General features: G+C 43.6%; 1 protein-coding gene across 3 annotated transcripts in view; it reads left to right on the forward strand.

Moving 5' to 3' along the window:
- Positions 1-17659, forward strand: part of LOC142924343 (chymotrypsin-like elastase family member 2A) — a 41608-nt gene that overhangs the window by 17371 nt on the left and 6578 nt on the right. The gene's annotated exons all lie outside the window — the stretch shown is intronic.

Consider the following 17659-nt stretch of genomic DNA (forward strand, 5'->3'; position numbering starts at 1 on the left):
CAGGCAAAACCGCATGCAATTATTTACGTTTCAAATTAAGGCGTGCCATCGTGTCTGATATTTAGGTGGGTGTCAGCAGGAGAGAAGTGGTGGAATTTAAAGTATTATTTTAGGCGTATAAAACTTTTAGAAATGTTGCAGCATGTGCAAAAAGTTATATTTTTTATGCAAAACACACGCTATCAGAGGATCGCAAGCTAGAATCCTGGTTGGTAGTTTTATAGGCAGATACCCCCCCACCACAGTATGGGGAATATTCAACACTGGCATAGGCCCGACAGTGGAGGTGAACACTGCCAAACACTGGTTGAACAGGGAGATACTTTCTTTGGCTTTTAGTGATTTGAAATGTAATGCATTAATTTATTTTCCTTATTTTAAGCCCATTGATTACATTATTGAGCTTACTCTTTGGTTCTTTCGGTAAAGTCACGTAGGTAGAAAAAACAATATATCACGCCGTTTTGATTGCAGGCGGAAAAAATATTCCAGCAGTAGAAATGCTGAACTAGGAAGAACACAGCAAGAGAGCTTCTACAACAAGAGGTTATATATGTTGGCCAAGGGCAAGCAGGCGGGGTCCGAGCTGGGAAGGAGTCCCATCCCCGCACGCAAGTATATAGGTTGTGTTAATGGGGGAGATTAGGGAGAGAGAGATTAGGGAGAGATAAAAGCATGTAAAAGTAAATGAGCTTCCGTCGCCGCATAAGTGAACCACCGCAACGGGTGCGGTGGTCGCGCCAGCGAGACACACAGCCCATCACAGAGCCAGAACCATCGATACATCGAGGCTAAGGGAGCAGAGGTGGCCATGTTAGTGAGACCCCAGGCCGTTAATGCAGAGGCACCCAAAAGGGCAATGCAACTCAGATAGTCGGAGATAACAGCCAAACGGCAGGAAGGATGGAAGCACCACACCAAGTTACGACTTTACTTGGTTAATAACTTCCTTCCAATGATTGTTCAGCTTATACCCATCTTTTCGGTTGAAATTGTCTGTGTGTTTATATATATCTGGATGGCTTCATGGACACATTTTGATGGTAGCCCGAAGGTTTGCAGAGTACCTTGGTCTCAGAAAAAAACAATATCGTGGGAGCCCACTGCGTTATAACAATGATCAGCCAAGGCAGAGGTATTGGTTCTGTCGTGTTTCAAATCTGCCTTGTGTTCGCGAACACGGTCCAAGACCTGTCGTTTCGTTTCCCCAATGTAACTGCTGCAGCAGACACAACTTAATTTGTAGACACCAGGGTTTTGCATGTCAGGAATGACATCCTTCACAGATGGTATCAAATCACGGATTTTTTTGTACTGTATTGAATTGGACCTGGATCTTATGTTTGTTTAAGATTTTCGAAATATTTTTTGGTAACACCTGCTATGTATGGCAAGGTGATGGTTTTTATTGGGTCCTCAGATGGTTGTCTCCCCATGGTTGGGAATACAGCTTTGCGGATTGTGCGGTCTTAGTATCCATTCATCTTGAGGGCTTGGTGTACGTGCTCCAGTTCACTGGCTATGTGACGCTGGTCGGAGATGCAGCGGACCCTATGGTGTAGTGTTTTGATGAGAGAATTCTTCTGGGCCAGATGGTGGTGTGAATCAGGCTTTAGATTGTGGGTGGCTTTCCTGTAGACGGAATGTCCCAACGAGCCATCAGGCTTCTTCTCGACCAAAACATCCAGGAATGGTAGCATGCCATCATTTTCTACTTCCATTGTTAATTTGATGGAAGGGTGTATGGAATTGATGTGGTTGAAAAATTGGTACAGTGCTGGTTGGCCATGTGGCCAGATGACTTAAGGGTCATCTACGTATCTCTTCCACAGGGAAGGATGTAGGGTACATGTCAAGATGTCATCTGTTTCAAATATCTGCGTGAAAACATTCGCTACCACTGGTGATAAGGGAGAACCCATAGGGATACCTTCATTTTGTTTGTAGAATGTACCATTCCAGGTGAAGTAAGTGTTGGTAAGGCAGTGCCTCACTAAAGTTGGTACATCAGGAGTCAGTCCCTGTTGGACCAAGTTTTCAATGATTGCTATTGTGTTAGGTACAGGTACCTTGATAAACAGAGAGATTACATAGAAACTGACAAGCAAATCATCTAGAGACAGTGAAATGTCCTTGATTAGAGAAACCAAGTGAGCTGAGGTGAGTACTGCTGAGGTGGTCTTGCCGTGAATGGAAGCAGGGTCTCAGACAGAAATCGGCCCAGTTTGTAGGTAGGTGAGTTGATGGTGGATACTATAGGACGGAGTGGAGTCGAATTAGTGATGATATTGTTGTTTTTTGTAGCCAGTCATTTGGTAGGATCTTTGTTGATTTTGGCATAACTGACATCATTAAGAAGGTCCTGGATTTTGTTGGTGTACGTGGTTTTATCCATAATGACCATGGCATTGCCCTTGTCGGCTGAGAGGAAGACAATGTCATCTCTCTTTTTCAATTGAGCAAGTTCAGAGCGCTCATCTCTGCCGATGTTTCTAATGGGTTTCTTAGCGTTTTTGAGGATGGTGGCGATTTCAGATCTTGCCACGTCTGCCGGGATGTGTCCCTAACCTTTGAGGGCTACGTCATCCTGGGCAATGATATCATCCACTGGGATGTGTTTGGGAGTGACTGAAAAATGCAGCCCTCTAGCGAGTACCGATTTTAGGCAATCATAAATTGGACTGTTACTCTTATTGATAACAATCTTGTTAACATCTAACTTTTTCACGTGTGGATCTGGCTTCTTTTTTGACAGGATGTTGAATTTAGCAGTCAGGTTAACTTTACATTTGGTTGACATTGTCGCGGCAGAAGAAACAGTCATGTGATCTACAAGGTCCCAAGCAGATGTGGATATTTTATCGATTAATGCTAAGTGAGAAGATGGGTATAAGCTGAACAATCATTAGAAGGACGTTATTAACCAAGTAAAGTCTTAACTTGCTTTGGTGCTTCCATCCTTCTTGCCGTTTGGCTGTTATCTCCGACTCTATGAGTTGCATTGCCCTTTTGGTTGCCTCTGCATTAGCGGGCTGAGGTCTTACTAACATGGCCACCTCTGCTCCCTTAGCTTCGATGTATCGATGGTTCTGGCTGTGTCATGGGGTGTGTCTCACTGGCGCGACCACCGTTGCGGTGGTTCTCTTGCGTTGACACGCTTACCTCTCACAGCGCAGTTAGCAGCGCCGCACCTTGTGTTACACATAGACGTGACATTAACTTGCTAATCTCCCTAATCCCTCTGCCTAATCTCTCCCATCAACATAGTGCTAATCTCCCATTAACATTGCTACTATGCGCATATGCGGCGACGGTACTCTTATGCGGCGACGGAAGCTCATTTACTTTGACATGCTAATTTCTCTCCATAATATCTCTCTCCCTAATCTCCCGTATTAACACAACTGATGTGCTTGCGTGCGAGGATTGGACTCCTTCCCAGCTCGGACCCCGCCTGCTTGCCCTTGGCCAACATATATAACCCCTTGTTGTAGAAGCACTCTGGCTGTGTTCTTCCTAGTTCAGCATTTCTACTGCTGGATTATTTTTTCCGCCTGCGGACGATCGCTTGTGTTGCGATCGAAACGTCGTGATGTTTTTTTTTTCTTTTTCTACCTACGTGACCAAAGAGTATGGATTGCTGATGTCACGAAAGCTTAAAATCAAGATTCATGATCTTTTTTTGTTAATTTTAATAATTTCAACTTTTTATGATAAAGTGTTATGTCTATGACAACATAGAAGATTCATTCATCAGCCTAAATGTTGTGTTGGGGATATACCTGGACCTGTCTTACCCTTTTGTTTGCCTTTTAAGCTGGACGCAGTGGCACATGCCTGTGATCCGGCATTCTATAGTCAAATGTTGGCGGACCATGTAGATATATGAGAATCTTACACCCGTGATCTGATAAAAAGTGGCCAGAAGATATCAGTACGGCAAATTAATTCTAGAGTCCATTAGTACAGATCATCAAGTGTTTTCCCGGACCCGGGGCGTTGGGCTCGTGTGGGGTCTGGCTCCTGGCTGCGTTGCTGCTCGTCGTCATCTCTCCATCGTCTGACCACGTAGAAGATCTCCTGCGTGGTTTCCATCGCCGTCATCATCACGCTGCTAGCCAGCGGCATAGCCGAGTGAGCGTGATGGGACCACGCCAAGTGATCGGCTGTGTGTAGCCAGTAGAGACGTTAATATCTAGTGTTGTACTCAGTGTAAGGAAGAATAAGTGTTGGCCTGTGTTGTGCCCAGCGTGAGTAATAAAGAAGAAGTACCCTCTACACACTGTGCTACTGTGTGGGTGCCACAGTACTTTACCACTTTGTTTCAAAGCCTCTACATGCCTCGAAAGAAATCTCAATACACGTTTTGCATCATATACTATTCTCCTCTGTAATATATAGAGCCATCAATTTCACACTGGAACACTCCTCCTTGGCGCGAGTGCCACCGTCGCCATGCACAACGACGTCGAGGCACACCAGAAAACCTCTCTAAGCACAGCCAAACCGGAGGATGAGAGAAAAAATGTTATACAATCCATATCGTCTCGGTCTTTATATTGTTGATGGTGCGTTTTTGTGTGTGTGTGTGCACACGAGTGGGTGCTGTTGTTAGGGAAGGTAACTAACTCTATGAGAGAGCATGACCAGAACGGGTCGTCCCTCAGTTTAGAAAATATTCCCTGCCGCCAGCAAGACGTGCACAGGGTGTTCACGCCGATGAACCATCTCCCTGGGCCCTGCGAAAGCCGCGTGACCTCGGGTGAACGGGGGATTAGGGGTTGTGTGTTGGCCAGGGGCAGTCTTCATGTTGTCAAAAAATGCCTGGAGAATATTCTAGGCATGTGTTGACAATGATGGAGAACAAGTGGAGACTCTTTGACTTTTTTAATGTATTAACATTCATTTGTTATCATGTTACAGTGTATTATTCGTTCTTTTTACATTAATAACTATAGTCCCATTTTAGTGTTAACATTTATTTGAAGCAGCCTGTGCAGAGCGACCCCAGCGGTCGCTCACCACTAAGGGGCAGTGACGGTACCTTGACGCTTGTGCTTTGAGGCGCCTTAAGGGTGCACCTTGAGGCGACATACGCACGGATACACCCATATACATTTAGAGATATCCTCCACCTACGTAGAGACACACTCATATATAAACTGGTGATCGCATGGGCGTCTCAGGCTCAACGAAGCGGGGTGTCGAATATTCACCCCTGTGTGAGGTCGTCAGGTGCAGAGTGGTTGCCCAGCTGAGGTGTGCGATGACGAACCTGTGGCGCACACGCATGTGCACTTATAGTAGGGGGCAGGTACCCCACCCCAAGAGGGCCTCACTTGGGGGAAGGACTGTTCTATACAGGGGATGAGGAACCTGAGGACGAGATGGAGACCTGCCAGGGGCAGGCCGGTTGAGACAACAACCAGGCCGGGCAGAGTGGTAGAGGGCCGCGCAATGCGCCCACGAAGGAATTGCGAGCAATGATGAAACACGAGGGCCTGACAGAGGCAGGGGGCTGCTCTGGACCAACACTCGCCGCGCCGGCAAGACCTCGGGTGGCGCCGGAAAGACCTCAGGTGGCGCCGGCTAGACTTCGTGTGGCACCGGCAAGACCTCGGGTGGCGTCGGCCCACCAATTCCCCCACCCTGCTCGCGTCGGGTGACATCACTTGGGGCTTGGGTCATACATAATTTGTCAAAAGATACAGCGGCGTTTGCATTCGAAGCAGCAGGACATTATCTGTTTGCACAAATAATGTAGGAAGAATTAGACACAGGCACATGCCCTCCTTTGTATTTGCTTAAGATGTGCGTGGCTTCACAGTTTGTCAATTATGACATTTGCAAGAGAGCATTGCAACTGCACAAAAATAAATGTAACTGATATTTAAGATTGTGACCACAAATATGGGCACCTTTAAAGCCACGTCAATTTGTGGTAATGTAATCCCTATTCAATAACAAAAATATGTATAGAGTTTTAAAAAGCCAATGCCAATGTTTGTCTTGTTATGGACTTACTATGGAGTTACAAGTATTAAATTTCAATTATCACATTATGAAATGGCTTATGATATGTTTACGTCATTTAAAGGTTGCTTATTTTTACAAACTGCCAGAGAGACGGTAATATTCGTGGAGTGCAGTGTGAGGCAAGGACCATCTGTGAACAATGACCAAGATCCCCCGTATAGCCTTAATACACTTTTGGGGAAAGTGCTGTGAGCGAGCATCTATTAAGGTCAGCGCCAGCACACGCCCGGACGCCTTTGTCTCCCAAGTGAAAATTTTACACATCGCACAACGTACTAATTTGAGGCTGAGTCTACCTAGGGAAGGCCCAGGACCAGTTCAGATATTCGTGACTGGTGTTGGCCATGATTATTTTTGTATTCCACAATGTGGTGGAGAAACTAAAGCCATTTACGTACGCGAGATTATTTACCAGTACATCAGCGAACATATATACATAATATAGGTGGAGCAACACATTCTTCCTGTTATATCCAATGTCACAGACTGAAAAGTAGACATTTTATCGCAATATCAATGCTATAATATAAAAATACACTTCTGTCGAACATCAGTGCTCATCTCAATTTTCTCTGGTGTTCGCCCCCCCCCCACCATCTGCACAAAACGTCGATTCCCATCAAAGATTCTGCAAGTCTCATTGTCTTACTGTGGATGTCACAACAACCCAGAAGCTCCATTAATCCATCTCTTCATACAAAAGCATAGGTTTGGTGAAAGTCTAAAAAACAAATGCAAAGCATCTATACACATTTCCAGCTGTTCTCTACGATCTGGCCAAGTGGAAGTAACAATGCGATGGCTACAACGAGCCTTGCCCAAATACCCACACTGGGTTTTCCCCGTAAGTGAGCACATCCGATTAGTTTATTCAGACGGGTAAGATGACTCCATGGCTACAACCACATTTCGAGTGCGAGTCGACACATCAAATCACAGAGCCTCTGCGACAGACGGTTCTCGACTGCAGGGCACGACTAATATAAACTACAATCATGAATCGTTTGACATGTCAGGATCGTATAACTTAAATAGGCAGACAAAAATGCACGCCCGAACATATTGTACCAGCATCTCACAAAAATGCTTCCTGCATGCAAATTATCCTTTGTGATGAAATAAATATATATACCTCCAGCACAAGCAATGATTTGATGGTTTATACATGGAACTTGCAACGAAAGAAAATATTTGCATTGCCTGAGTAGTTTCCGATACAAATAGTCAATCTCAGATATGCGTGCGAGCAGGTTCTATGCACGTTCATAATTTTCATAGTTTACATGATGCAGAATCAGAATCTGTATGCATCTTGGAGAAATCCAATGACCTACGGAGCTTTTTCCACAAATGTCCAGGAGAGGTAGGTCAAAAGTTACATAACGCAGGGGGGGGGGGGAGGGGGGTATCCTATCATTCTGCTTTATCCACTCGCGTTATTTTATTTGCACACTAAAGCTGGTTCGTGATGCCCTCGGGGGGGGGGGAGGGGGTGACTACGAAGAGGAGGCGTCCCGCACAATGTGACGATAATACTGTGGGTTTGTGCCACGTTTGAACAGATCTTCCCAAATGGCTGTCCAACGGCGTGGATGGTTCTCTAAAGGTTCTCCCATTTCCTCCCACAAATAGCCACCCACTATGGGAATTGACCAAACACCCCAATTTTAACAAGACCCTCCTGAAAACGAGTATTGGGACTCAGTGTGGCTTCCGAAGGTAAAGTGGATTATCATTAAAGTTCCTGTATTACATTAAGGCAATATCACCTGCTTTGTAATCAGTTATAATTATTTCAGCGATGAAACAAGAATTGGTTTTAAACTTTTGGCAGTAATAGGTATTGAGATGTTCAAACACCAAATAGACACCTATTGCAAGGTATCAAGGCTGTATTAACCACACGTACTTGTGGCAAAACATGCTCTGATAATATATGCAGTTTGTTTGAAACTGATGGGCCTACACCAGAGATATTCTTCTGTATGGCCTTGTCTAACCAGTTTTAGACCACATATAGCCAAAAGGCTAAAGTACAAATCTATCCTACACATTTATTTCAGCTTTATGTCTATCACTGGATGCAGGCCTCATGCGGTGTCAGTCATGTAAAAGGTTTGAGCACGCAGTGTTTAGGAAATAGATCAGGGGTCGGGAACCTTTTTGACTAAGAGAGCCATGAAAGCAAAAAATTTGGAAATTTATTTCAGTGAGAGCCATATAATATATTTTAAAAGTGAATTCAACTAAATGTCAGTATAATAAGCCTCTGAATTTATTCTTTTAAATAATGTTGTTATAACACTCACCATTAATGCGACTTCTGGTGCTGCATGGATTTGCTGATGTCTTTGTAGTCGGGTTGGTACTTTGTAGTCGGGTTGGTACTTGGTGAGGTTAAGCTTCATGCAAGCGTTGAGGCTTTCATCCGTTAAACGTGATCGTAGGTTGGACTTGATGTTTTTAAGATGTGAGAATGACTGCTCACATGCATACGTAGATCCAAACATGGTCAATACAGCAATACTCACACGCTGCAGTGTGTGGTATGTGACAGGAAGCGCGTTCCAAGTTTTGAGAATCAGCTGGTCTTCGGGTTGGAGTTTTTTCATTTCTGTCCACATGTGCTTGCTCGCCAACTCCGCTTTCTGTCGTGTGATTCTTTCCAAATCTTCATTCAGTGACTTGAACTTATTCACCCACATGTCTGAGGCCTTCAGGTCAGCCACTTCTGCTTCAAAATCTCTGACGGAGACACCAGGGATGTAATTCAGGTCGGCTGTGTTCAGTGAACACTCGTTTGGATGGGTGATGAACTTAAAAAGACGAGTGTGCTCACGAAATTCTCCAAAGCGTGATTTGAAGGACTGTAGGAGACTGGATGTGCAGCCAGCTAACTGGTGGAGATCAAGGTTTTGAATGGGCTCACTTGCTGTGCATGCATCTTTAAATTGGCTCAGTTTTTCAAAATGTAGTAAACGACCTGTTTCAAGATCCGTGATGAAAAGCTCCAGCTTGTTTTCAAAAGCAAATACAGCTTGTTGAAGGGATAACACTGTATTTCCAATGCCTTGCATTTTCACGTTGAACTGGTTCAGATGTTCAGTCAGATCTACGAGATAGTAAAACTTGAGGAGCCACTCGGTGTCGGCTAGCTCAGGATGCCCGACGCCTTTCATTTCAAGGAAAGTCCGGATTTCGTTCAGGCAAGCCGCAAAACGGCTAAGCACCTTCCCTCTTGACAACCAACGCACATTGCTGTGCAAAAGCAGACCAGGATAGTTATTTACAACTTCATCCAGCAGTGTTTTAAACTGGCGATCATTTAAGGCTCGGGCAACAATAAAGTTGATCACACGAATGACCAGCGACATCACTTCGCCAAACTGCCTGTCACACATCTGAGCACAAAGTGCCTCCTGGTGTATAATGCAATGGAAACTTAGGATGGGTCTATTTTCATGTTCACGGAGAAGCGCCACAAATCCTTTGTTTTTCCCCACCATACACGGAGCACCATCAGTACACACTGAGAGAAGTTTATCCATAGGTAGACTTTTTTCTTGAGCAAACTCCATGAAAGACTTGAATAAATCCTCACCTCTTGTGGACCCTTTTAATGGCAGAACAGCAAGACTTTCTTCGCGCAGTGTGTCACCAACAGCATATCTTGCAATCACGCTGAACTGCGACAAATGGCTCACGTCTGTTGACTCATCCAAAGCCAGAGAAAAGAACGGCGCTGCATTTATGTCCTTCACTTGCGTTTCCTCCACTTTGTTTGCCATCACGATGGTACGATCATGAACAGTTCTTGCCGACAGAGGCATGTCTTGTATCCGTTTGATTATCTTGTCTTTGTTCGGAAGATCATCAAAAAGTTCATTGGCTACATCCAGCATGAACGTTTTAGCATACTCGCCATCTGTGAATGGTTTTCCGTTCCTCACTATTGCTAAAGAACCAGCAAAGCTAGCCGAATTATAGTCACCTTGCCGGGTCCATACGCGGAGTTGCTGCTGGCTATCTTGCACCCTGCTCAGAAGCTCTTGGCACGCTTTCTTTCTGCTGTCTCCCGCATGGTATTTTGATGCAAAGGTAGCGTGGCGCGTGCCGAAGTGCCGCTTTACATTCGACCGTTTCAACGATGTAATTTTGTCATTGCAAATTAGACACACCGCAGAACCCGCTCTCTCCACAAAGGCGAATTCTTCGGTCCATTCGTCCTGAAATGTACGATACTCGTCGTCTTTTTTTCTTTTCGCCATCTTCTTCGTCAAAGGGTTAGCTTTGAGCTAATGACCGAGCAGACGCAGTCTCAGACTGATTCAAAAGGGGGCGTTTACCTGTTTTACCCAGCAACGGCAAACGTAGGCCAGTATCATCCAATTAAAATAATGGACAATTGCTCCTGCAGCCCTGAACAGGACATGCGCAGTGAAAAATCGATGGATGGATTAAAACAAGTGAGAATATTTTGTTTTATCTGCGAGCCATATGCAATCATCAAAAGAGCCACATCTGGCTCGCGAGCCATAGGTTCCCGACCCCTGAACTAGATGATGCAGCATTAAACTTGCGCATAGGCATGAACATCAGCGAAGATAAATCCGGTGATAATATCACAAATACCTTGTGATCACACGAGGAAATGAAGGTTCCTAGTCAATTTGCATATGTGAAGAGATTCGTTTGATATAAAGTAATTTGAGTTCTGCATGTTTTTTTTATTTCTCTGTAGCAACCTTGGAAATGTACGTTTAGTGGAATGAATTTGGAGGTTGCATATATATTAACAGCCCTTTGTTAATATGCTGCTGGATGAGGGCCTCTCCACGCCATGGCAGTCATTGAGGGTTTTTTAAACCACACTTTGCCGTGCTGGCTTGTCTGTGGTAGCAAGTGTCATGATACTGGTGGGGAGCGGAGTCGCAGTGGTTACCGCACTGCGCTATGAACCCCGTGACCTGAGTGTAATTCCCGGCCATAGCAAACATCACTGGTGAGTGATATTCAAACCGACACTGAGCACCAATAACACTGACTAGCATGGTGAAGCATGGTCAGTCAGACAGTGGGTTGACAAAAGGACTGTTAGTATTATTCAAGAAAAAATCGGACTTGTGTACTCAAACTGTACACAAGTCCGAAAAATAAGTCCTGGCTTAACGCAGAAGATGCGTTCCTGAAAAGTGCCGGACGTCTGGAAAGCAAGATGACAAGAGCCTCCACTTCAAGGCCGGCTTAAAACCCCTGACGTAGCACAGGCACGTCTGGAACATGAGAGAACAAGCCTGGCAGTGTCTAGAACAGGGGTGGGGACCCTTTTTTCTGCCAAGGGCCATTTGGATATTTATAACATCATTCGCGGGCCATACAAAATTATCTACTCAAGAATTTTACTGTTATATTTGGTCGAACATTAAATTAACTCACCCCTAATGTGATGGCTGAAACTGCTTCTCTTTGGTGAGGCGTGTGATGTTAGCTGGTATTGATGATGTTGCTACTCGCAACTGCTTTTCCAGGTTTGCTCCTAGATTTATTGAATTTCGAGTCCTGCCTGCGGTTGCCGTGGCAGGGCCAGACAAAATGATTTCGCGGGCCTTATACGGCCCGCGGGCCGAACGTTCCCCACCCCTGCTCTAGAACCATAAAACAAAAGCAACAGAACAAGAACGTATACATAATTTAAATCATGCATGGACAATGACAACTTTGTGCATAATATGTATGGTGACTCTTGGATTAACAGAAGAATGCTGTCATGTCATTGGCAATACATCTACTGACTGACAAATTTAACTATTTGTGAGATGAAGAGCACATGCCGGAGGCACGCTTGTTTATGTGAACCAATATATTGTCAATAAACAAATAACTAGGGTGTTTGTCTCTTAACAGATTCCGAAGTGAGCGAGGCATCGCCCTGGTGTTTTTGCACAATATTACGTTGTCCAGATTTTTCTACGAAATATCACAGACCCCTCAAATAAAATATTGTGGCACCTTTGCTTGCATAGCACAAGCAGTAACTGTGTTACTATATGAGATAATGACTAATGTTAACTATGAACTTTATTTTATTTTACCATGTAAAGCACACTGAGCTATATATCTATTTTTCACAAGTGAACTGGCCACAAATGATACCTCAGCGAAGTTGCTTATGTGGAAAGCTATAACAGCCAAATACTTTAACCCCATGGAAATAAATCCACGCGACCACGGGGAGAGCATGCAAACTCCAAATATACAAGCGTCAGGGTCTATATCGAACCCAAGACCTCCTGTATACCGGGCGAGGTAGTTAACATCTCGCCACTGTGGCGAGATGTTAACTACCTCGATCACTGTGGCGAGATGGCGCACCACAGTACTGTACCACTTTGCTTCAAAGCCTCCACATGCCTTCCAGCAATCTCAATACACGTTTTGCATGTCATAATATTCTCCTCTTTCCTCTCTTTTTACCTCCTGATGACGATCGCTTGAGTTGTGATCTAAACGTCGTAGTTTTTTTCTTATTTTTTCTTATTTTCTTTAATATTCTCGGGGTTCACTATCAATATCTGAGTCTCACAACGGCAGCCTGACGAGTGGGAACCGTGGGCAACGGCTGTTAAAACGCGGCGCAAGCTTCAGTCTTATTGCCTCCTGTTAGAATGTCGCCCGACAGAGGGCGACACAGATAAACGGCTGTGGCTAAATTGCCACGCGGAAGTTATTTCAAGACACAAAAAAAACAATGTATTCGTTAATATTGATTTAGTTTTGGTCATATCGCGTTGATTACAAACACAGATGTTGATTGCTTAAGGACACCGGAGTGAATTTCAATTTGAAGCTTTCGTGACTGCAGGAATCCTGACTCTTTGGTTCTTTCGGTAAAGTCACGCGGGTAGAGATCAAATTAAACAAATCACGACGTTTTGATCGCAACACAACACACCGGAATGCTGAAGAGCAACGCACAACATCTGACAATAAGATTCGACGTTTTCGCTGGTAATCACATCCAGCATCACCGAGCGATGACTCAGAGGTGAACTCCTGCAGGAGATGATGATTGTCAGAGTTGAACTCGTTATTTCCAGCCGGCATTACTGTTTCTGTGGTGTAGAGTTTCTCGTCATTTGCAGCTTTGAACTTTTCAGGTTAGTTTGTCGACGTACTCATGTTAAGGAGTTGGCAACGCTGAGGTGTGGAGTCACAACAGCGAGGGCGTGGTTCACTGCCTTGGTTCTTGAGCTGTAAATTATTTAGGAAAAAAACAAGCTCTTCAATGCACACACTTTTATTTGCACCCAAAGTAGAATTTAAATTATTTTGACCGCCAAATTAATACAATTTGATGTGCTGCCCGTCTTTTTTGTCGAACATACTGTAGAGTACACATTAATTTTGCCCGTAATCATGGAGCTGAAGCGTCCAGCGAGTGGTGATGGTGAGAGTGTTGCGTCCGTGGCCCAGAGGGGGGCTGAGCCCCCCCCCCCTTAGTTCTTCTTCTAACCAACCTCCCCACATCAACTCATTGTCATCATCATCTAAACCGTTAATATTAAAGGTATGTAAAGTTAATCTAATCTTTTTATTGTGATATTGTGTAATGTACTGTATTTTATTCGGTGTTTAGTGAATAAACAGGCAGCTTAGTTAAGCTATGGTGAGTCTGACAGCGGCTATGGTTCCCCTAAGTCTCTATTTCCCACAGGCCCCTGTACTTTACCAACCGCGAGGGCTTTAAAGAACCTAGCCATCGCGGTTGGTAGGGGATTACTTTAGACCCTGGCTCATAAGCATAGTCAGAACTCTGGCTGATCTTTTGAACTTGATACTTTTAATGAGCGTGGCCGTCTTCCCAACGGGGTGGAGACGGACCTATCTCAGGGCAAAACTGTTACATCGAAACATAAAGTCGTTAGCTAATTGAACATTTAACTCCCACGTTACATGCACAGCCACTATGCTGCGACATCAAGTAGTGGTAAATGCCTAAGTAGAGGCTAGCCATACTTCATCCCTGCGTTACATAAACAGTACAGACTGAAAGATCACCGACGAAGCATGGCAACACGGGCTTACCACACGGTACACTTCATCATCCTTGCCCCAGGCAGCGTTGGATGTATCTTCAAGAATTATTCAGGGCGCCTATTTTCAAGAGTGACTCACAGTATCTCTCAGTCTGAAACCAAATGAATTGGTTGGGCTTACACCTGAATAGGTCTCATATCGGAGCACATTGAATACATGCAGTGTTCACTACTTCTTTAAACTCATTAAGTTGCATTAACAATACACTCGTGTAGTCTACACCAAAAACAATATTGCTTACTCACAAGAATGGTTTCTCAAGGGCTGCAAATCTGATGGATTATCATAACAATACGGAGCTCAGCATGGAGACTGCATCTCATGAAATAACTGGCCCTGCCTCTCACTGGTTATGTGGCCAAGTCTCCGCACTAGGCTATCAATTCCACCCCTGTGCATTCTGTCATTTAGTGCCAGAGAGTGCACATAATGGACAGAACAATTACTTTAAGGTGGCCTCACTTGACATATATTCAACAGCTTGACATATATCTGGCGCTCCAGCATCAGAACGACAAAGATCTGGATCTAGAATGTGTACATCCTTCTTATACAGTACTGCAAAAAAAGTTCCACAATGTTACTGCTAGCTTTACATATGCTTACATCTCCAGAGAACAGAAAGCAAAAGATCACTGTTTTTCTAATTTGCACCTATGATCTGAGTACCAGTGTAATGCGTCACTCACTAAAAATGCTATTGTGTGCGTTTCAATTCGATAAAAGCACGGTGGACAGAGGACCGCGCTCACAGTTAGAATGTTAGCAGTGGTTAGCGCATTGCACGATGGACCCAGTGGAACTGAGTTTGATTCTCAGCCACTGCTAACATCAGCGGAGAGTGCAGTGTGAACCAGTCTTGGACCCCTCAGCTTCTCCAAAGTGCACTGACTAACAGTAGCGAATATAATCTCACTACGACTGATTCTTCACAGGGAAGCCTTCACTCGATTGACGAAGGGCTGTAATTACATATTAATTCCACCAAATGTAATTTTTTCCAATGTAGCCATAAATTAAACCACACATGTCCTTACCTCTAAAATGTCTTGGGTTTCCATGCCAATGCTTAGTACTAAACATTTCAAAAAGGGACATTTCCACACACATGCAAATCTGCACAGACGGAACCACTGTTTCTGGGTCACCTGATTTGCGACTTCACTACAGATACCACTATCTGCTCTGCTTGTGTTGCACACGCTCAGGTTGCAGGCTGCCCTATCTTGTTTATAATGTCCCATCTATGTTTTCCAAGTAATTTGCATGCATTCACTTGGATGACGTATTTTCGCTTGGCCAGATGCCGGAAGATGTAAAGGGGTAGGAAGTGGAGAAACGGTCAGCTCTTCACATATTAAAACAAGGCACCAAACACCATGTGACATTTAACAAGAATCTCGAACAGACTACATTCATAATAAATGTGTAATAGCGGCCTGCAGAAATGTATGCAGGGAAAAAAATAAAAATAAAATCTAAATCAAGTTATAAACAGTTGGGCAGTGCTCTTCTTTGGCAGTCCCGATCCCGGATTGATGCCGTGGGGAGCCAGACTCTCCTGAGTACATCAACTGATGACTGTACACAAAGTGTTGCAAATTTAATAAACCCAGAAAGGATGATGGGCTGAGCCTACTCCTGGTCTTTAAAACAAATAAAATAACAATGGGAGTGGCTACAATGTTTTCAAGATGCTGCAGAAGTTGTAAACCATGGATCATCTCAGTCCTTTGCACTGGGTGTCAGTTGGTAGAAAATGTGAACGTGAAACATTGTTGGTATCTTTTAAGCGGTAACACATTTTGAAACCTCTGTATTTGCCAGAATTATTGATCAATTGTATTACAATCTGTCATTATGTAAGTTCTATTGGTATACATTTTGTTATTACAAGAACGACAGATGAAATTGAGAATAACTGAACAGGAATTTGATGTTTTGCATCAAAGTTGAACATCTTACCTAGATATATTATCAATGCACTCACAATTCGGCAACATAGGACATTTAATATTTTATTTTCAGAGAAATTGATAATATCGCAGATGAAGAGACCAAACAAGAGCAAAGACTCAATCAAAATTGTATCTAGTTTGTATTGTTTTTTAAACATCGCATTTGGTGTGCAATCAGTTTGTAATCATTGGGGTGGGGGGGGGGGGTATGACCAATATTTGAACTTGCGATCTGCGATTCAACTAATAGGCAATACAATAACTTTCCATTTCAACACAAAATATACAAAAATACACTTGCGATGTATGATATTTAACAGTAAATCAACGTTGTAATAAATAATTTAGCCAGAATAGCATTCGTGAGCCTCAACGCTCTTTCAGTTGGATGCTGCTTGGGTTGTTTGGCTAATTTCTTTTAGAGAATGTTTGCAAATAGGAGGAGGCTGGAGTACTCGGAAAAAAACCTCACACTTAAAAGGGGATAACACTGCATAATTAGGATGGATGCAGTAGGCCAGCGACTTTCTTTCTACAATGCCACCCATGGATCCTTCATGTTTCTCATTATACAACCATCGTTTGCGATTAAAAACGTGATTTGTAACTTTCATGCTTACACATGTATCAATAGTTCAATTTAATGGGCAATTTTATTGAGGGACTATCTGTTGTTTTGGTGTGTTCTGGGAATGATTAAGCTCTTGTTTTGCTGCCTTGTCCAAGTTTGGGAACTGGTGTACTTGTGCAACTTTGACGTAAAACGTTATGTATTTTACGTATACAATTTTCTTATGATTTGCACTCCTATCTTTGTTTGTATTGTTTGTTGTTGTAACTTTCTGACCCACATATACTGCAAATTTATGAAAAAGAGCTTCATAGATAATCGGATTTCTCCAGGATAAATAGAGATTCTGATGCTGATCATTAAACTGGTCAGACTACTACCGTTGTGTGAAATAGGTTAGAGTCAAGGAAGCAAATGTTAACAAAGGAAATTGAATATTGTAGACTAGGACAAAGAGGTTATTATGAGTTCCAGTGAGGGGTTAGAGGATGTGGCCTCAAATGAACCAAGTTTGCCTGAGGACAATGGGGAAACATTTTTGAAAGTCATGATGGGTGATGACTTTTATAAAACTCTATCACATCAATACCTGCTCGAGTGCAGAAATTAGCTGGTTCATATCAAACATTCCTATGTATAGACAAAGTAACTCCCTTGTAATATTTCCGGAGAGACTTTGAAAAGTACTGTCATTGAGTACTTGCTGAGGCCAGGACGGCACACGAGAGTGGGGTATGGATAGAAACGCGTACACACCTGGCCACTTTTGTCTCCCTATAATTTGGCCATTTATGACTACGCCACGCAAGAGATGATTACGGTCAATCCCGTTAATGCCACCGCAGCTCAAAATTGCTTGCTACCTTCTGCTAGATCACAAAAATGTCACACAGCTGACTCTACACATAACCGTCAAATTCCAATTTAACATTTTTATTATCATCATCACCACCATCTGGCATTAGGTTTTAGGTCTATCCCTGGGTCACCGACCTCT

Source organism: Petromyzon marinus, chromosome 12 (genome assembly GCF_048934315.1).
Source record: "Petromyzon marinus isolate PM22_M1 ecotype Great Lakes invasive population chromosome 12, UKy_Petmar_22M1.pri1.0, whole genome shotgun sequence".
Classification (NCBI taxonomy): Eukaryota; Metazoa; Chordata; class Hyperoartia; order Petromyzontiformes; family Petromyzontidae; genus Petromyzon; species Petromyzon marinus.